Source organism: Pelodiscus sinensis, chromosome 10, assembly GCF_052426305.1.
Source record: "Pelodiscus sinensis isolate ZL-2025 chromosome 10, ASM5242630v1, whole genome shotgun sequence".
In the NCBI taxonomy this organism is placed as follows: Eukaryota; Metazoa; Chordata; order Testudines; family Trionychidae; genus Pelodiscus; species Pelodiscus sinensis.
This window is the reverse complement of record NC_143061.1, coordinates 4083066-4104526: the sequence shown is the minus strand read 5'-3', so window position 1 is coordinate 4104526 and position 21461 is coordinate 4083066. Positions and strand designations below refer to the sequence as shown.

Here is a 21461-nt window from a genome sequence, read left to right as displayed (position 1 = left end):
AGTCATTTAGAGAGTGTCCTTTCTGGTTAAAGTGGCAAGAAACTGTTTTCTCTTTGTGATCTTGTCTAATATCTGTTTTGTGGGCATTAATCCTTTGGCGAAGTGTCTGAGATGTTTGTCCAATGTACATAGCAGACGGACACTTTCGGCACATGATAGCATAGATTATATTTCTGGATGCGCAGGAATATGTGTTCTTGATCTTATAACTCACTTGGTTAGGTCCAATAATGGTATCAGCAGAATGAGCATGGTAGCTGGGTGAGAGTTAATGGGCTGTGAAATGCCGGAGGTCAGACAGATCTGCTAGCTTTAAAATCTACTGTTCACCTGTGACCAACTTCCCAACCAGTTGAGCATATACACTGTTCGTTGTTGTCTGTCTTTCTTTCTAGAGACCTCGGCTATTAGTATTTATTTTACAGGGCAGGCAACCAGATACTACGGTGATGGGTGGCCGTATACAACTCATAATATAGACAGAGTGACTTAAGAAGCGTACATATTTAATGAATCCATGCCTGGCGCCCAAATCCAAAATATGGCTTGAAAATGGCATGGCTGAATACATTCCAGGCGTGCCTTTGTTTCAGGGAAAACCTAGCTATTTCAAAGACTGGCAGATTGACCATGACGTGTGTGATGCAGGGCTTCTCTGGTCTTTCATTATTTTTAATTACAAACAATCAATAATTCTGTTGTAAAAGATGCATGCACAATTAAATCTTGCCTGTCCGTGAGTTGTGATTCTTTGAGTTGGTGAACGAATTACCCCTTCCTCGTGCTAAGAAAGACCTTGCACAGGTCACTGCAGACTATGGGGCTATGAGGAGAAGGATAAAAGACTTAGAGGTGAAAGTTGTGTTCTCGTCCATTCTCCCTGTTGAGGAAATGGCCCGGGTAGGAGATGATAACATTTTGGAGGTAAATGCGTAGTTCCACAGGTGGTGGTGATGTTTTCTGCCTCTTCGGTGTTTCTTCCCTTTCTCTTTAGGCTTGGCAGAATTTCCACCAATAATATTAATGCTTATTTTGAATTGTTTTTTTTTTAAACCTTTATGTAAATTTTCACAGTGGCAAGAAGTGATGGAAGGGTCAAACAACAATAGTTTAATGACAATGGACATGGAGAGTCAAAAACTAAAAGCTTTATAACCATAAAGCGCACATTTTCAACGTCACAGGTCAAAACTTACGAAGTAAATAGCTGCAAATCAAACTCGAGCAGGTTCACAAGCAGTGTTTTTTGCCTATCTGTAAATTTTGATAATCATCAAAGGACATTTTCTTGTGGATTTGTGCATCTCAGGAAATTGACATTTACTAGCATTTGCCGATAAAAATCTAATCCTTCCAGGCCTGTTTTTTACTATTGCATCTCCACTCACCTCTGTTCAATCTTTCCATCATTTCTTTCTTTGGACGTAGCAAAGTTTTAGTTTGTTTATTTCAGAAGTTCCTACTATGGAGAGCTCATACTGGTTTTCAGTACTGGGAGAAACTCAGGGCAGAGTGGGAATGAAAGAAGTAAAGCTAACAGAGAGTAGATGTAGGTGTGCACTATTGTGGACTGTAATGGTCTTTCAAAGCATGGACGTTAGCCGAGTGTGACACTTCACAAATTTCCTTCATCGCTGAGGTTTTTTTCTTTACTCATTTTTGCTCCAAATTTTTTGACTAGTTCCTGGTTTTGATACAGTAGTATCTGTTTAATTATGGACAATGTATTGAGTAGCTCTCCTTATTGTCAAGTGGAAGCCAGAGATGGCCTCGTGGTTGAGATGCTGCATGTGAAATCAGGAGATCTAGGTTCTGTTGTCAACACGGCTATGAAGTCCCAGGGTTTCATAAGGTAAGTCACGTATAGTCATGAGAGCAGTGCGACCAGGGGAGCGAAGCGGACAGGGGACTGCAGACAGGGGAGTTGAAGAGGGAGAGCAAAGCGACCCCACCGCCGAAGAGGCTACCCGGTGAGAGTACAAGCTGTGGTGTGAGTGTGTGTGTGTGCCTGACTGTTTGAATTTTACAGTTTGAAGTGTGAATTGAGTCTGATTCCAGGGAGTGCTAGCAGTTTCAGTTTCAGCTTCTGTGGCAGTTGGGACTGAGAGCCTGCCATTGTTCCCTTGATTGCCTCTGATTAGCCTCAGGCTCAGCCTTCCCCTGTGTGACTCAGAAGGGGGCAGGCCTGACCTAGGCAAGCAGGCTTTAAAAAGCCAGAGCAGTGCGACCAGGGGAGCGAAGCGGACAGGGGACTGCAGACAGGGGAGTTGAAGAGGGAGTTGGGCAGTGGGAGTAACTGATGGTGATGAAGACCCGTAGCGCTTGTGCCAGTACTTCTCCTGTCTCCTCCACCTGTGCCTGTATCCAGACAGAGAACCTGAGCATGGATGCCTCTACCCAGGTCCTGGTGTGGTCTTGCTGTATTTGTGGCTTGCAATTCCCACTGAGTGATCTCCAGGCTGGGGGAGACAACCGTTGTGAAAGGTGCCTGCTGGTGGAATCTCTCAGGCAGCAGGTGGGAGAGCTACAGGAGGAGGTGGCCAGGCTGAGGAGCATTCGAAGCCATGAGGAATTCCTGGACAGTATTCCTGTGGAGTCCACGGAGGTCACTGTCCTAGGATGTGGGACTGTTGATCAGCCACTTATGGAGGAGGCAGTGGTGCAGGGTGAGCACTGGCAGCTGGTTACTTCCGGCAGCAGGCAGTGTTCCACCCCTGCTCCTAACCCTCCCACTGTGTTGTTACATAACCGTTACACTTTACTTTCAGCAGGAGACAAGGAGTCACCCCCCACAGTGGAGGAGACCAGGCCTTGCACCACCAAGGTTGAGCAGTCTCCTGCCACCACTGCGAGGAGGAAACGTAGAGTAGTGGTGGTTGGAGACTCTCTTCTGAGGGGAACGGAGGCACCCATCTGTCGCCCTGACAGCTCATCTCGAGAGGTTTGCTGTCTGCCAGGGGCCCGTATCCGAGATGTTACGGAGGCATTGTCGAGGATTATCCGGCCCTCTGACTACTACCCCATGCTACTCATCCACGTGGGCACAAATGATACTGCCAGGTGTGACACTGAGCGGATCAAGTGTGACTACAGGGCTTTGGGAGTACGGGTGAAGGAGTTTGGAGCGCAGGTGGTATTCTCTTCTATCCTTCCTGTCAAAGGTAGGGGCCCGGGCAGAGAGAGGTGCATCCTGGAGGTGAATGCCTGGCTGCGACGATGGTGTCGCCAGGAGGGATTCGGCTTCCTTGATCACGGGGTGCTCTTCCAGGAAGGACTGCTTGGCGGAGATGGAGTTCACCTTTCCAGGAGCGGGAAGGCCTTGTTTGGACACAGACTGGCTAACCTTGTGAGGAGGGCTTTAAACTAGGTTTGTCGGGGGCAGGTGAGCAAAGCCCACAGGTAAGTGCTGAATGTGCGGGACTGGGAGATGGGTTGGAAATGGGGGGGACTACGGCCTATAATGGCAAGGAGAAAGGAGGGTCAGGGCACAACAGGGAGGCAAGATCAAATCAGTATCTTAGATGCCTATATACAAATGCGAGAAGTATGGGTAATAAGCAGGAAGAACTGGAATTGCTAACCAATAAATACAACTATGATATCATTGGTATTACAGAAACCTGGTGGGATGGGACGCATGATTGGAATATTGGTATGGAAGGGTACGGCTTGCTCAGGAAGGACAGACAGGGAAAAAAGGGAGGAGGGGTTGCCTTGTATATTAAAAATGTACACACTTGGACTGAAGTGGAGATGAACGTAGGAGATAGCTGTGTAGAGAATCTCTGGGTTAAGCTAAAAGGGGTAAAAAACGAGGGTGATGTCATGCTAGGAGTCTACTACAGGCCACCTAGCCAGGTGGAAGAGGTGGATGAGGCCTTTTTTAAACAATTAACAAAACTATCCAAAGCCCAAGATTTGGTGGTGATGGGGGACTTCAACTATCCAGACATATGTTGGGAAACTAACACAGCGAGGCACAGGCTATCCAATAAGTTTCTGGACTGCATTGGAGACAACTTTCTGTTTCAGAAGGTTGAAAAAGCTACCAGAGGAGAAGCTGTTCTGGATTTGGTTTTAACAAATAGGGAGGAACTAGTTGAGAACTTGAAAGTGGAAGACAGTATAGGGGACAGTGATCACGAAATAATAGAGTTCATGATCTTAAGGAAAGGTAGAAGGGAGACCAGCACAATTGAGGTTATGGATTTCAGGAAGGCAGATTTTGATAAGCTCAGAGAACTTGTAGGTAAGGTCCCATGGGAAGCAAGACTGAAGGGAAAAACAACTGAGGAGAGTTGGAAGTATTTCAAAGGGACGTTGTTAAGGGCCCAAAAGCAAACAATTCCGCTGTGTAGGAAAGATAGAAAATATGGCAAAAGACCAGCTTGGCTTAACAAGGAGATCTTGCATGATCTCAAAATTAAAAAGGAGTCCTATAAAAAATGGAAACTAGGACAACTAACAAAGGATGAATATAGGCAAGCAACACGGGAATGCAGGGGCAAGATTAGAAAGGCAAAGGCACAAAATGAGATCAAACTAGCTACAGGCATAAAGGGAAACAAGAAGACCTTTTATAAATACATTAAAAGCAAGAGGAAGACCAAGGACAGGGTAGGCCCACTGCTTAGCGAGGAGGGAGAAGCAGTAACAGGGAACTTGGAAATGGCGGAGATGCTCAATGACTTCTTTGTTTCGGTCTTCACCGAGAAGTCTGGAGGTGTGCCTAACGTAGTGAATACAAGCAGAGAGAGGGTAAGTTTAGAAGATAGGATACACAAAGAACAAGTTAAAAATCACTTAGGAAAGTTAGATGTCAGCAAGTCACCAGGTCCTGATGAAATGCATCCCAGGATACTCAAGGAGCTGATAGAGGAGGTATCTGAGCCTTTAGCTATGATCTTTGAAAAATCATGGCAGACAGGGGAGATTCCAGAAGACTGGAAAAGGGCAAATATTGTGCCCATCTATAAAAAGGGGAATAAGAACAACCCAGGAAATTATAGACCGGTCAGTTTAACGTCTGTCCCAGGGAAGATAATGGAGCAGGTAATTAAGGAAATCGTATGCAAACACTTGGAAAGTAATAAAGTGATAGGGAATAGCCAGCATGGGTTTGTGAAGAACAAGTCATGTCAAACTAATCTGATAGCTTTCTTTGATAAGATAACGAGCCTTGTGGATAAGGGAGAAGCGGTGGATGTCATATACCTAGACTTTAGTAAGGCATTTGATACGGTCTCGCATGATATTCTTATTGATAAACTAGGCAAATATAACTTAGATAGGGCCACGATAAGGTGGGTGCATAATTGGCTGGATAACCGTAGTCAGAGAGTTGTTGTTAACGGTTCTAAATCCTGCTGGAAAGGGATAACAAGTGGAGTTCCTCAAGGGTCTGTTTTGGGACCCGTACTGTTCAATATCTTCATCAATGATGTAGATATTGGGATAGAGAGTACTCTTATTAAGTTTGCAGATGATACCAAACTGGGTGGGGTTGCAACTTCTTTGGAGGATAGGGACATAATTCAAAATGACCTTAGCAAGTTAGAGAAATGGTCAGAGGTAAACAGGATGAGGTTTAATAAAGAGAAATGCAAAGTGCTCCACTTAGGAAGGAACAATCAGTTCCATACATACAAGATGGGAAGCGACTGTCTAGGAAGGAGCATGGCAGAAAGGGATCTAGGGGTCATAGTGGACCACAAGTTGAATATGAGTCAACAGTGTGATGCTGTTGCAAAAAAAGCAAATATGATTCTAGGTTGTATCAACAGGTGTGTTGTAAGCAAAACTCGTGAAGTCATTCTGCCGCTCTACTCTGCACTAGTTAGACCTCAGCTGGAGTACTGTGTCCAGTTCTGGGCGCCACATTTCAAGAAAGATGTGGAGAAATTGGAAAGGGTACAGAGAAGAGCGACAAGAATGATTAAAGGTCTAGAGAACATGACCTATGAAGCCAGGCTTCATGAACTGGGCTTGTTTAGTTTGGAAAAAAGAAGATTAAGGGGGGACATGATAGCAGTTTTCAAATATCTAAAAGGGTGTCACAAGGAGGAAGGCGAAAATTTGTTCCTCTTGGTTTCTGAGGACAGGACAAGGAGTAATGGGCTTAAAGTGCAGCAGGGGAGGTTTAGATTGGACATTAGGAAAAAATTCCTAACTGTCAGGGTGGTCAAATATTGGAATAAATTGCCAAGGGAGGTGGTGGAATCTCCCTCTCTGGAGATATTTAAGAACAGGTTAGATAGACATCTGTCAGGGATGGTGTAGACGGAGCTTGATCCTGCCTTGAGGGCGGGGGGCTGGACTCGATGACCTCTCGAGGTCCCTTCCAGTCCTATTATTCTATGATTCTATGATTCTATGTTTTCAGAAATGGCCACTGATTTGGGTTTTTTTGGTGTATTAATCTAGTTTATCACACCTTGAGCCTGGTTTGCAAAGGAAATGAGCTCCAACACAGAGTTCAGCCAGAGTTGCGCATGATCAGTATTTCCAAAAACCTGGCCCAAGCTGAGTGCCTACAATCAGTGGCCACTTCTGAAAATGTTGGTTCTAAAAATAGACTCTCCGTGACTCAGTTTCCCCTTCTGTGAAATGGAGATAATACACTGAGTGTTGTGGGGGTAAATCAGTCATCTTTGCCAGAGGTTCAGATACTAAAAGAGTCATAGAAAGGCCTGTAAATGAGATGCAAAAACCAGCTTATGTAAATAAATACCTACTCGTAAATGTCATGGAAAATACCAAAGTAATTGGAGAACATAAGAATAAAAATGATATCTCTGAATTTTGTTTTCAGTGGGTCTTTTGTAGTTTTGCATATTGCTCTTGATTGCTTCAGCTCTTCATTCCAGCCCAGCCTCACCCCGGATGAAAGATCACGAGCAGTTACTGCGTGTGCTCCTAGCCTGCCGGGTTTTTTATAACACAGTCTCAATTCTGCAGCAGCTTTCACCAGGTTTAATCAGTTCCCAGGGTAATGTCCCCAGAGCAAGGTCGCACCGATTAAATGTGTCCCAGCTAACTGGGGCATGCTGTAATGTAAAACTGGAATGGTTCCTAGAAGGCATTAAAATATAAAGAACATTAACCAGATCAAATCTAGAGCTAGAAACTGTGAAGATTGAAATTTTTCCAGAGAGAGAACAGGATACTGAGAATCAAAACTTCCATTCCTGATTCTACCATGATAATCAAGACATGAGAAGTCATTCTTCTGCTCTACTCTGTGCTTGTTAGGCCTCAGCTGGAATATTGTGTCCAGTTCTGGGTACCGCACCGAAGGAAGGATGTGGAGAAATTGGAGAGGGTCCAGAGAAGAGCAACAAAAATGATGAAAGGTCTAGAAAACATGAGCTATGAAGGAAGACTGAAAGAACTGGACTTGTTTAGTTTAGAAAAGAGGAGACTGAGAGGGGACATGAGAGCAGCTTTCAAGTATCTAAAAGGGTGTCACAAGGAGGAGGGAGGAAAATTGTTCTCCTTGGCCTCTGAGGATAGAACAAGAAGCAATGGGCTTAAATTGCAGCAAGGAAGGTTGAGGTGGACATTAGGAAAAAGTTCCTTACTGTTGAGGTGGTTAAACACTGGAATTAATTGCTTAGGGTAGTTGTGGAATCTCTGGAGATATTCAAGAGCAGGTTGCTTAGACACCTGTCAGGGATGGTCTAGATGGTGCTTGGCCCTGCCGTGAGGGTAGGGATGTGGACGTGGTGATCTTCCAGTTCACTTATTCTATGATTCAGAGAAGGCAGGATTCAGTATGGATTAGACATAGAGTAAAACGCGACTTACCGGAGAGTGAACCTTAACAAACGAATATTTGTAAAACATTCTGGGATCCGTAGAGACGTGCTATACGAATGCAACGTGGTGCTAATAAATGAAGCCAGTGTACTGTTTGTTTTGCTGATTTATCTGGAGATTTCTTCTCCTCCCCGTCCCTAAGACAAGGAGATGAAAAGGAGCCATCCTCGCTGCAAAATGTGCTTATTAGCTCACATGAAGACTCATAAGACTAAGAGCCTGTCAGCTCTTTAATCCTTGCTGCCACGGAATAAAATTACCTACTGGCCTAAATAACGGCCCGGATCTTACCTTGTGCTCATCTGTGGGGGAGCTCAAAAACACACCCATCAGCTCTGCGTCAGGGACTTGATTAGTAAATCCTGCAACACTGAAAATCTTGGGGGACTGGAAGTTCTCCTGTCGGTAACGACAGGCCCTAATTTAAATCGGTTTACGAAATCTTCAGGAAACCCTGCCAGCCTTCAAAGAATCAGCAAATGCAGCGTACTCTTTGTACCTACTGTAATCACCTGGATGAAGCACGGTTTTCAGAGTTGCTTGGTGTGAAACAGCGTTGGGCGTAGAGTTATTTGCACTGTCAGAGTAGTCCGTTTCTCCTGTTGTTTCCATGGGTCGTTTTACAGCAACAGCGTAAGGAAAAGCACCAAACCCACATTTTCCTGTATTTTATTTGAAACCAGAAAAACTGGCAGGGGCCTTGGGAAGAAATCTAGATCCTCAAACTACTTAAAGGTTTGTCGTTGCTCTTTATTAATGATACTTCACACGTGGCACTGCCAGTTATTTTCATGTGTAAGAATTGGAGCAGAGGGCCCCAGCCCTGGGAAACGCAGCAGAGTTGAGGCGGTGGAGAGTAGGAGGCAGTGAGGATGCACACTGCTAGAGGTAGACCAGGTATCATTGTCAGTTCATCCGCTCTGGCGTCTGTTTCCTCAAATAGCTCAGTTGTTAAACTGAATCTGCTCAGTGACCTCGGCTGAATAGCTACCTCTCTCGGGGACGCCTTTCCCCGTCCCGGCCTTTGGGAGATGTCTACAGTGCGTGGCACGAGGGGGCCCTATGCTCAGTTGAGGTCTCTGGGCATCACCAAAACATATGCCTGCCGACTGGGGTGAGGGGGGCAGAGGGTGAAAGAGGGCAGTTGCCTCGGGGCCTGGCGGTTCCAAGGAGCCCAGACTTTTGGCCACCTCCGCTGCTGCTGTGGTAGCGGCTGGAACCCTGGGTCCTTCACAGGGCTGGCTCTGTGGGCTGGCGGAGGGAGGCGCTGCTCTCTGGGGGGCGCGGAGCGCTGGCTGTCCTGGCTCCACCCCTCCTGCCCGAGTCTCCGCCCCTTCCAAGAGTGCAGAGCCCGCCCCAGCACACCGTGCCCAGAGGCCCACGGAGTCTGTCGACGCCCCTGTCATAGTATAAATGAAAGGAAGTCTCTTTGCTTCTCCTCAGTCTTTCAATGTCCTCAGTGGCGTTGCTGTGCACAGGTCGGGGCGAAACACATCGGAGTGCAGACTAGGGACGTAAACTCCCGTTCATCTGGCTAATCAGTTATGCCTATGGTTTAACCAGTTAGCTGATTAAAACGGGGAGTGAGTGTGGGGCGCTGCTCCAGTCCGGCTGGAACAGCTCCCTGCCCATGGCCGGTGGGGAGCTGTTTCAGCCCTCGCTGGTTAACTTTAACCAATACGCTTCACCCATTAAGAGCAAGGCCTAGTGGTTAAAGCGTCACGTCCCTAGTATAGACAGAGTCATGCTTTACTTTGGGGGCCAGGGTTTCCATCCTTGTTATGTGGCTCAGAGGCAGTGGGGCTGCTACATTTTGTTTTTTTCACTAGATTAAAAAAAAAAAAAAAAAGCCAAGTGGCTGATCAGTGTTGAAATGCACCTTGTTAATAGGCTACGGGTTACATGCTGCTGGGTTCCTGGATCAGGGAATGGCGCTCTCTCTCTCTCTCTCTCTCTCTCTCTCTCTCTGTGTGTGTGTGTGTGTGTGTGTGTGTGTGTGTGTGTGTGTCTCTCTCTCTCTCTCTCTCTCTCTCTCTCTCTCTCTCTCCTCTCAGGAATCAAGCCCCATCCCCAGCTCAGAGCTGGTTCTAGATCTCATGGGAGACTAGGAGGAGTCTGCCTTTGCTGACCCCAGATCTTGCTTTGCTGTGACCCCTCCAGAGTTTGGATCCCAAACCCAGGGGGGTTTTGGTGTTGACTGAATGGGAGCAGGACTGGATGTAGGCCTCTCTAACGTTTCCTCCTCCCTGTAGGGTGTCCCTGTTGCTTTCTGCCCCTGCGTGGAGAACCAAGGCCCCAGGCCACAGACATAGGAAGTGTGTATAGGAAGTTCCATTGCAGCTGCTCCCAAGATTCCAAGGAGTGTGTGAGATCCAAATGTGCCCCTGCCACGTGCTGCTGATCCCCGAGAGGGCGACAGTTTGACCCAGGGACACTGACCCGGAAAGGCTTAAGAAAGGTCCTTTGTACCCCCCTTTGTTTGCTGCAGGGAGCGGTTTGATAGGAGCCTACATAGATTTCCTATGGTGATAATTTCTGGTCTGTGTCCAACGTTGGGGGGAGAAATAATTGCACAAGGTCGGGCAAGTAACGATGAGCCATCAAGTGGCATTAACCCATTAAATGGCACAGCTAGAACGGTGGTTGCAAAGCTGATTTTAAAAAAAAGGGGGGATTCCCCAAATACAGAACTTAGGGGCGGGGGGTTCATTTTAGCTCATAGGATTTCATTTGCAAGGGCAATGGTTTATTCTAGGACCCCTTGGTACATAGCCTTGAGCTGTCATTCTGCTTCATTGCCTACTGCCCCATTTCTCTGCTGCTGGTGCTTGGGGAGAGGAAATGAATGCCAGGAGAGATTGTGCTTTGGAAAGGGGCAGACAGAGTGCAGTTCCTTGTATAAGGCAGGAGTAGGGGACTGTCAAACCTAGCTGGAGGGCAACATGCATGCACGCTCATCCGAAGAAGTGGGTTGTGCCCATGAGAGCTCATGATATTATATATCTATATTTTGATTAATCTCTAAGGCTGTCTAGACTGGAGACTTCTTTCGGAAGAAGCTTTTCCGGAAGAGATCCCCCAGTAAAACTTCTTTTGAAAGAGAGGAACTACACAGCAAAAGCGCATCGAAAAAGCCATCTGCTTTTTTGAAAGATAGCATCTGCACTGAATGGACGCTCTCTCGCATTTCAGCTGTGATTCCTATGGATGGAGTGGCCACCAGGGCACCTGTGCTTTTTCTTCTTTCCTCTTCTTGTGAAAGAACTTCCTCTCCCTGTCCACACGCGCCTTTTTCCGAAAGAGCTCTTTTGGAAAAGGGCTTCCTACTCGTTGAAAGAGGTTTACCAATGTCGGGAAAACCCCTCTATTCTTTTGATTTGTTTTCGAAAGAAGGTGATTGCAGTGTGGATGTAAGTGAAGTTTTTTTGGAAAATGGTTGATTTTCTGAAAAACTCTGCTATGTAGACATACTTTAAGGTGTCAGAGGACTACTTGTTTTTAAAGTGACAGACACACACAGCGAGCCCTCTGAGACCTTCCTGGAACAGGAAAGGCTGACACATAGGGTATGTCCTCATTTTTTGAGGAGTAACGATAGTTTGAACCAAGGGGTTTAATTCGAACTAACATGTCCCGGCGCGCACTTCCTGGTTTGAATCAGCTGCGATTCGAACTAGTGCGCCGGCGAGATCATGCTAATGAAGCGCGGGATATTTAAATTCCCGCTTCATTGACTATTTAGAATGCCTGCATTTGCATCCCTAGTTTGACCTAGGGTGCAAGTGTAGACGTACCCTCTGTGACCTAGAGCATTTGTGCTCTGCCCTGGGCTAGCAAAATAAGCCCTAGAAGCAACATCTGGCCCATGTGTTTTCGCATTAGAAAGCCAGTTCTTTGTAGGGTTTTAATATCTTGGCTGCTTGAGTTCACACTGAGAACCAACGTGTCCCCATGCCGACTGGCAGGTCGGATAGGCTTGAATGGTTTGCGGAGCTGAAATATAACGCTAGTAGTTCATCGCGTTGGGATGCAAATCTGCAGACTGGACCAACAAGCGAGTGCGGGCATCCTGCTGTAGGATCCTTCCCTTCCGTGTCGTCCAGGGAGGCTGTGTAATAAACGGGTGTGCAACCATGTTTGAAATACTTGGTTGGGGTTGGTTCAATGCCCAGCAGAGTTGAGACAACCTTCCTGTTGCCCGGCGAGTTCCCCCTGAGGTCTCGGGAGGCTGTATCTGGGAGGGTACTTGGAGTTAGGTTTTCATGTTGCTGTTATGGGCCAAGATTTCTCCTCCCCTTGCATCAGAGGGGGCTACGTTGGGGTTTTCAAACTTCCTTTCTCGTGACCCAGGTCAAGAAAATTGTTGATGCCACCGACCCAACAGAATTTGACTAGAGTGAGGTTGAGAGCTTTAGTGTGTAGGAGGGGGGTCAGGGTCAGGGCGGGAGTGGCTTTACCTCCAGTGGCTCCCGGGCAGCGGTGCAGTGGGGGGTTAAGGCAGCTTCCTGCCTCTCCTGGCACCGCAGACCATGCTCCCCCAGAAGCCGCCGGCAGCAGGTTCCCAGCCTATGGGAATGCAAAGTTCGGCTGCTTCTGGGGCGCAGCGCAGTCTGAGGTGCCAGGCCAGGCAGGGAGCTGCCTTTGCCCCCCCGCCTGCTCACCGGATCCCCCTGCAGCCACGAGACTCAGTGTCCGGCATCCCACCCCCCAGTGCTGGGGTGTGACCCGTCGTCGGAAAACCCCTGCCATAGATACATTATATCAATCACTTTGTTATACCATTATATCTTATCACGTGAGGGTGGATCTTTGTGTGCCTCTTTGTGTCAGTTTTCAAGCACTCATCCCTTTTGCAAGCTGGCCTCAGATTCAGGAAGGCATCTCTGTTCAGAAAACTGTTTCAATCCCATTGAAGTCCAAGAGATTTACACAGGCAGGTAATGGTTTTCCTGAGTGGGGATGGATTTTACAACACTTGTAAAAGCTTTCATGAATGGGGCTCCAGCTCACCTTTAACCAGGGGCCTCGTTAGAGATACATTTTCTGTAGGAATTGACTTAAATGTTATGGGGAAACTAACTAGTCAGGGGACAACGTTCAGAGCGCCAACAGGAAGGAAAACATTGCAACTTTTCCCCGTGATCTTCTGCCACTTATTGGGGGGAAAAATGGAAGGAAAAGTTAAAATGCTTGGAGGAAAAAGATCCCAGTGAAACGACAAAGGGGATATGCACCGTTTTTTTTTCTCAATCCAAGCTCCATGTAACAAGAAGACCGAGGTACATTTCACAGGTTACGCTGGAGTTAAAATGTCGTTCAGCTGGGCCGATCATGAGTGACAAATTGGAAATCTGAGTCAAGCAGTGCGCTGCTTTGGATTCCTTTCGATACATGTCATTTTTTCCTTCAGAAAGCTCTTTTGTGATGAATAGGATCCTTGCAGCATGAATTTGAATGGGACATTATGTAGTAAGAATAATAAGCAGGTGCATTGTGTAACATTTAAGCGGCGAGCGACTGGAAGTGGAAAAAAGTCCTGTGGTTATTTGGTGCATCTCCAGTGCTGTGAGTGTAGATTCCTGAGAAGTTTTCAGTTTCCCCGTGTGAGGTTTATTTAAGTCAATTCCCACTGAAACGAGTGGGATTCTTGGCTGCTTAATTGGTTTCAGTGAAACTTTGCACATTTATAACAATAGGCAGCGCTAATGTGTAGGTACTTCATAACAAGAGTCCCACTTTGACTGGAAAGAACAGGCTCCGTCGCTGAATGCTTGCATATCACTAATGAAAAGAGGTGGGAGAGGTAATTACACATAATAAAAAGCTGAAATGCCATTTTTCTCACTAAATGGGAGCGCCGTTAGCGTGTATAGAAAGGAGAAACCGAGCCTCGGCGAAAGCCGGGGTTAGCGTGGCTGGGGGCTGGGCTGCTTGCTCATAGGCCGCTCCGCTGATACGCCTCTATCTCGAGCCCTCGCGGATGCTGCCCACCCAGCTTCGCCAGGACGCTGTTAGCCTCTGCAGCATCCTCTGCTGTTCTGGGCGAGGACCCCGGCATCCATTTGTCTGCAGTGTGTCTCGAGCCCTGGCTTGAAACATCCGTCTTTCGGCTCCTCCGCCCAGCTCTGCCAGTGCAGCTTTGTCTTGACCTACTACGCCATCGGGGTGGGGAAGCTAAGGCCTGGGAGTTCGATGTGGCCCTCGACTTGCCTGGATCCAGCCCCCAAACCTCATGGCTCTGCTCCCCTGCCTTGGAGAGCCCGCGCTGGCACGCCAGTCCCTCCACCACTCCTCCGCGAGGCTGGGGCACACACAGTCGACGAGCCTGGACCCCCCGAGGCACTGGTGCACAAGGGGAACATCGGGAGGGTTTTTCTGCTTCTCAGTCGGGGGCCACCTCAGTGAGGGTTTGGTTTGTGGGTCGCCCCCGAGTGATTTTTCTGTGGGTCAGCAGCCCCCGGCCCAAAAGCGCTTCCCCGCCCCCGTCCGCCATCCTTGTCCGGAAGAGCGATGCCGAGCGTCTTCCAGCGGCGAACGCAGCCGGTCGGGGGCAGAAAGCAGTTCCCTTCGGGTTTTCCTTTGAGAGTGGCAGTCGCCGGACTGTGCGGGTGCTGGTTCTAGGCTCAGCGGTGTGGCCCGTTTTGGTGTGTGGCTGCCACCGTGCCCAGCCTCCTCACCGGGGGCTCCCCGTTGAGCGGAGAGGGCGGAGAGGGCTGTTTTGGGCCCGGCAGCGAATGCCCAATTGGAAACTGCAGCCAATGGCAGGTGACTTGTGCTATCTTGACCTCTCCTGATGGTGCCGATCTGCATGTCATTGGCTGGGGTGGGCGCTCGCTAAGCAGCTAGACTTCCTAGGGGAAAGCAAGGACTTGCCGCGTCTGCCATAAAGCGCAGCGTTGATTAAATCGGATCCACGTGCAGTGAGCTTGGTCCTTCGTGGTGCTTTGTCAGCTGACCATGCTGCATAAGTCACCCATAAGAACGGCCAAACTGGGTCAGACCAAAGGTCCGTCTAGCCCAGTGTCCTGTCTGCCCACAGTGGCCAATGCCAGATGCCCCAGAGGGAGGGATCACAACAGGGAATCCTCACGCCATCCCTCTCTTGTCTCCAGGAGACCAGAGAGAATAAGTGACTTGCTCAAGGCCACATGTGAAGTCCAAGGCACAGATGGAAAGTAGAACCCAGAGGTTGCTGGACTCTTAGCCGCTCGTGTGGTTCTTCCTAGTCCTTTCTCTTCCCTTTAAACCCCTGCCACTCCCCAAAACCACTGATGGCTCCAGAGACGCTCCGGGTGGATTAGCTGCCTATTGTGAGAAGTTGGCGCATTGTTTTGACCAGGACAATGGAGAAGGTTTTCCAGGCGGATGCTCATTGTCTGCTCTTGCAAAGGAAGAGCTGTGCGTGCGCGCGCCCGTGTGCGCGCGTGTGTGTGTGCGCATGCGTTTCTTTGCAGGACACCGAATTGCTTTTCTTGGCAGAGTGACAACATGTTTTGCTAGCAGGGTGGTGGCGGAGCCATGACATCTTGCACCTTATGGCAAACAGCTTTCACACTAATCCTTCCCACCAGAGGCAGTTTTGGCTGAGCTGGTGGTTTTTTTCTTTTAAAGTTGTCATAGCTGTTTTTAATCCGCGTCCGTAATAAAGTCACGTGGCGTTGATACGCACAGCAGGGTATCTGCAGCTCCGGCTGGGTTGCAGGGCTCTGCGGAACGATGACAGAACTCTTCTCCTCCTTCTGAAAATCCCAGTGACACTTATTTAGATACTTGGCCGAATCCAGCGGTGCAAGTTTTAAGCAATTAAGTCTCTTCAACTCTTGGGAGGGAAGTCTTGATGTAAAGCAAAGGTGTTAGCCTTCACTCAAGCGCGCCTACCTCTTGGGTACAATTCGGTGAGGGTTTAGCAGCCCACAGGAACAGTCCAAGATGGTTTCAGGCAACGAATAAAGAAGACTGTTGTAGCCCTTTAAGCTACAGAGTGGGGTATTGACTAGGGATGTAAGCGAGTAGTCAACTAGTCCTTCGTCTAGTCGCTTCCCCCCTTGCTGCCTCAGAGTCAGCAATGTGGCGGGAGCAGGAGCTAGTGCTGGGGGAGCTGGCTTAAAAGCTGGTTCCCCTCAGCACCAGCTCTGCAGGGAGCAGGGGAGGCAAGGAGTTAGTGGGGACGCCACAGGCGCTGCACCTCTGCTTTTTAAAGGTATTAAGAGCCTGCCAGCCCTTAACACAATTAAAAAGCAGAAGCGCAGCGGAAGGGACCTGGCGCGAGCTGGGACAGCTGATTCTTGTCTCACGTTGGTTTCCTCCCCTCCCCCCCATGCAGCAGCCTTTTAAATGTTTTAAGAACCTGCCGGCTCCTAATACATTTAAAAGGCAGAGCCACAGTGGGGTTAGCTCCTGGGGCCGGGAGCTAACCCCGCTGCGGCTCCCCCGCTTATCGACTCATCGACTAGTTGATGGAAATTCCACCGACTAGTCGATTAGTTGTTGAAACTAAATTTAACATCCCTAGGATTTACGTTGGTGGAATGTAAATTACCGGAGGTGGAATTTGACAGATTATTACCTTTCATCTTCCCAAACTGGTGTCGTGCTGCTCTATTGCAAAGTATGGGGCGGTGAAAGTATAACCATGGACACTGTTAACCGATGAGCTTGGTTAACCTTCACGGTTCCACACAAACTCCCAGTACGGGGAGCCAGGGCACACTGGCTTCCAGGGAGCCGCCTGTTCCCCCCGCCGCCACATGCTGCTGCCTCTGATACAGACTGTCGACTGCCGCCCCGCGTGTAACCACTGAAGTTACACGGTTACTTACATAAGCGCATTTTAACTTCCCTAATCTCTAATGACCACCCAAACGATAGCCCAGAGCCCTCTGTCTCCATGATGGCGCCTTGGTCAGTGTTGATCCCGAATGGAGAGTGCCCCGGCTGGTTCATTAATACTGTTTCTTTCAACACCTACGTTTTCATAGGAAGCGAGGCTGGAGAAATTGAGATTGTTTCCCTTGGCAAGAAGATGAAGAAAAAGACACATGGTAAAAGTGTAGGAAATAGGTCTACAGAAGTGATGGGCAGGTTGCCCGAGGGCCACAGGCAGCCCATCCAGGTCCTATGTGTGGCCTGAAAGCTTTTCTTCACCGTTGCTCACATGCAGAGTTGCCAGATTCCACTGTTTTCCATTCACGTCAGTTTTTTTTCCTACCGGTGATACTAAATTAGCAAGCATGTAAAGCCAAGGCATGTGAAGTGAGGTGTGTGCTGATTGGCTGCAGAAGGAGCACATGGCTCCCACAGTCAAAGTTGTGTCCAATCACAGCGCTGCTACAGTTCAGCCGCAAATTCGAGGTATGCAGGTGCCGTTAGCAAAACTACCCCATCCTGGGAGGCCGTCTGAGTTAGGACTGTCTTGCGGCCCTCTCACTAGCCTCGGTTGCCGATTGGTGGCCTACAGAAGGAAAATCATAGGGTCATTTAGGGTCATTCCTGTCTCATGTTACAAGAGCAAGGCAATGCAGAATGAAATAAAAGGTAGGGAAATTCAACACTGAGACAAGGCCATCCTTTGTCACCCAGGGAGGGTGGTGGTGGCGGCGGGGGGAGATTCAGCTGTTACTATCAGCTTCGGAAATGGCTAGATAGACTTCAAAATAGAGGTTGTCAATTGCACCTCTCAGTTGATAGGAACTTCCTTGTTCCAGAGATCTGAATCTCTTAACGCATGTTCCGCATTCCTAGTTCTCATAGGGTACGTCTAGACAGCAGTGCTATTTTGGGATACGTCCGGTATCCCGAAATAGCATTTTCTGCATCTTAACAGCATGCCTGTTATTTCGAAATGCAATCAAAATAATGGCTTTGCGATTCCGACGCCACGGTAAACCTTGTTCCCCGAGGATTAAGAGAGTTGTCGGAATAGCGGTCTTTTTAGAAATTTGGCACGGTGTAGCTGCTCAAATTGTGTAGCTTATTTCGAGCTAGCGCTGCTTTGTAGATGCACCCATAGAGTCCTGGGTGTATTAGCTAGCCAGACTTCTGGGTAGGTTTTTTTGCTCAGAGTTAACGGTCATGTAATCGTCTCCATCCAAAGCAGCAGTTTATTTCATGTGCACTTTGATTGGCTCCTGCCAGCTTGAGCAATGTCCCTTTAAAGCGACATCCATGGAGGTTAAGTTTGCAAGCCCCTTTGATGAAGAAAATAGCATGCGTGTGCATGTTTCATGAGGCCTCCCTGGCTTAGTGCACGCTCTGCCGTCTCTGTGTGCTAATGCTGGATCAGCCGCTCGCTCCAGCCTTTTCCTAGGTGGATCCGTTGGCTTTCCAACAAAGACAAACAAAGTCGGAAATGCAGGGGCGTTCAGCATAGCTCGGCGACCCGGCCTGCTGTGCTCCGCTCCATATACGGCCACGCAAAGGAACAGGGAAAAGGAGCACAGCTTGAATTCCAGACATTCGATACGTTCCTCAGGGCCGCACACTTGGAACTTGCTTTCCCCAGAAAAGGGCTCTGGGTGGCCGTTAATTCAGGACGTGAACTGTGGCATGCTGAGAGGGAAGCCAATGTTCTGATCCCTGGCTCAAGGGAACACAGCATCATCTGTGAGTTAATTTATTTTCTGGGAGCTTTTGGGGGCAGATTGTCGTGCTGTTTGCAGGGACTCTTGGCTGACGGCAGAGTAGCCCTGCTTGCAGTTACAGTAATTCTCTTGTCTTGTCTTCCTTCAAAATCAATCTGATTCGTCATCCCCCTTTTTTCAATTATATTTTCCCAGAACTGCCTCTTCCTTTTGGCCGTTGGTAGAGGGTGGGGAAGGGACACTGTCCAGAGATGACATCAGTCATGATCTAACTGGACTCTTCCCTCACTTAGGTCTCACGTGACTAGTCCTGCTAAACTCTGCAAACGGATTGGACGGGCGTGTAAGCATTTGCAACACCTCGGCCTCACCTGGCAGGCCCCAAATACTGCATGCACCATGCAGAATCAGAATCTTTGGGGGTTCATGTTGGAACCAAAGGATGCATCCAGATCCAAACTTTCCCAGCCCTCTGGAGCACTGTGTTCCTGTGCTTTTGTCCGGGACCCTGTTGTGCGAATCTGTTTGACAGAACAGGCCAGCCATTCATTGGAACTTGAATAAATTGCCCAGGGAGGTTGTGGACTCTCCATCCTTGAAGATTTCTAAGAATAAGTTAGATAAACACCTGTCAGGGATGGTCTAGACCATGGGTTCCCAAATTGGGGGGGCATACCACCCTGGGGGTCATGAAGAAATTCCAGGGGGGGCATGAGGTGACCCAGACCCCCCTGCGTTATTCCTCCCCCCCCCCAGTTTTGCTGCTATTTTTGTTTTTCAGCCCCAGTCAGTTCCCCCGCGCCCTTTTTTTTTTGCGCTCAACAAGTTTTGCTGCTGTGGGGGTGGGGGGCGCAGCATGAGGATTTCTCAAAAATCAAAAAGGGGGCGTGATGCTGAAAAGTTTAGACGGTCTAGACGGTGCTTGGTCCTGCCGTGAGGGCTGGGGACTGGACTTGATGACCTCGCGAGGTCCCTTCCAGTCGTAGTGTTCTAGAATTCTACGATTCATTTCCTCCCTTCTATCATTGGCTCGTCACACAGCCATGCAGCCCCTTAAATGCGGTTATGGAATCCAGCTGTTGGTTTAAGACCTTCCAAGCCTATTCGGAAGCTGTATTGTGGGTCTGAGGCTGTGCCCGTCTGTAATTGGGCTGCATCGCTTCACTGCCCTGGCTGCTACCCAGCGTAGTTTGGGGCCACTTGGAAGAAACATGTTTGGAACCTACTCTATTTCTGCACACGAGGCTTATGAGCCTTAAAAGGGGAGCTCATCTGGCAGCGTTGGTTGTGTTTATACAACTGGCAGCACCTTCTCCTGGCTTGTCTCCTAAATCCCATTTGTGTTGCAAGAGAGCAGACAGGTCAGTGGTGGCTGAGTGGAGGGGATGAGTCAATCTGGGCCTTCTGCATTTTAATTGTCGCCTTGATTTTCCCCTGACGTGGGCGGGTAGGTAGATGCAGTTGATTCTTGAAAAAACAAGACAGTGATTCACACCAGTTGCCCAAGCTCCTCTGGTGCCTATGGGCATTGCCGATGGGCAAAGCTGAAATCCAGCGTGGATTGAAGAGCAGCCCTTTGCCCAATAGCATAACCTTGTGAAGCGAACGCGAAATGTTCTCGTGGAGGGAGTGGGCCCAACCACACTAGCATCTCCCCGGTGGCAATGCGGAAGGCCGAAGAGGGTGAGCATGTTTCGGTGGAGCCATTGCAGCTTCCTGGCTGATGATTCACCAGCTTGAGAAAGTGGCGGTAGATGGACATAGGTCACGAACAGGGAGATCAGGCAATCCATCATTTGTGTAACTTTAATCCAGGACGGTCCTGAAGAGGTTTACAGATCCAGGGCCAAATTCTGACCTCACTTACCCCAGTGGAAATTGGGTGTGAGTGGAGTTACCCTTCTATCAAACTGGTCTATGAGACGCATTCCATGCATAACGGATGGAGGCAGTGACTCAGTTGCTACTGAAAATAGTCGCTTAGCATGTGCGTCCCTCCTTGGAGACAGCGATGGGACCACTGCTGGCACTAGGCCAGGGGCTGGACCACTATCTTATGATGATGATATTGCAGTACAGTTTGAACCTCTCTAGTCCGGCATTATCTGGCCCGGCAACCTCCGTGGTCTGGCATAATTTCAGTTGCCAGATGTCCACGTTTCATGGATGTGGCCAAGTTTCCCGCGGTCCCATAAAGTTTCTTTACAGCCCCCAGTCCTGGCTCTCAGTGTTCTGTGCTGTTATTTACCTCTAATTTACCCCTAAATGTCTTCTAAGAGCCCAGCAAGCAGTGGAAGTGTTGGCAGTGCTTCTAGACGATATTGACCTCCCATGATTCGGAAAATTCTCTGGTTCAGAACTGGTCAGGTCCTGACGGTGCCGAACTAGAGAGGTTCAACCTGTAGTACACAGTTAACCTTTGGTTGATAAAGGCCTCATTGTGTTGGGTGCTATAGAGACCTAGAGACGGGACCTTCCCATTTGAAAGGCCTCTGCACTAGAAAAGATTCTGAGATTGGACCTATCCGGACTGAGCAGAGATAAGAGGCGGAGCGGACCTCAGAATCTGATCCTTCTTGGTGCAGTGACAGCTCCTGCAGGCGTTGCCAAAGTACCACTGAGTCTTCTGCACGGGGATTTGCGCCCACGTCTCCTCTGTCTGCTAGAGTAGTTGTCCTGCGCAAGCTCCATAAAGTTCTTCAGAGGCCTCTCAGAATATACCAAGGTGTCCTCACCACGAGACCCGGCTCAGTGGTGTTATTTTTTTTAAATTGGGGAAATGTCAAATTCCCCACCCCCCATTTTCCAAGCTTCCCGTTTTCAATTTTTTTAAAAATATTTTACGGGGTCTTTTTTTTTTTTTTTACTGCTGTGGTTCTTTGCTTTGTGATATGAAAAATGTTAATATTTTTGACATTTTCAGCGAAAATGTTTGAAAATGACCCCTCTTGAAAACCTCTTTTTTTAGGGGAAAAAAAAAACCCCTTTCCACCCTCCTCCAACAACTTTTTTGTTTTATCTAAAAGTTTGAATCAGCTCCGGTTGCCGTGGGACAGGAGATGT

The 21461-nt window shown here is 48.5% G+C and overlaps 1 protein-coding gene across 6 annotated transcripts in view; it reads left to right on the top strand.

The window, feature by feature from the left end:
- Nucleotides 1-21461, top strand: part of LPP (LIM domain containing preferred translocation partner in lipoma) — a 558558-nt gene that overhangs the window by 147261 nt on the left and 389836 nt on the right. The window contains exon 1 of one of the 6 annotated variants that reach the window (XM_025184211.3): nucleotides 17452-18420. The exons of the other annotated variants lie outside the window; for them this stretch is intronic. The gene's annotated coding sequence lies outside the window, so the exon portion shown is untranslated. Of the gene's footprint in view, nucleotides 1-17451; nucleotides 18421-21461 lie in introns of those variants that run through there. 6 annotated transcript variants of the gene reach the window in all.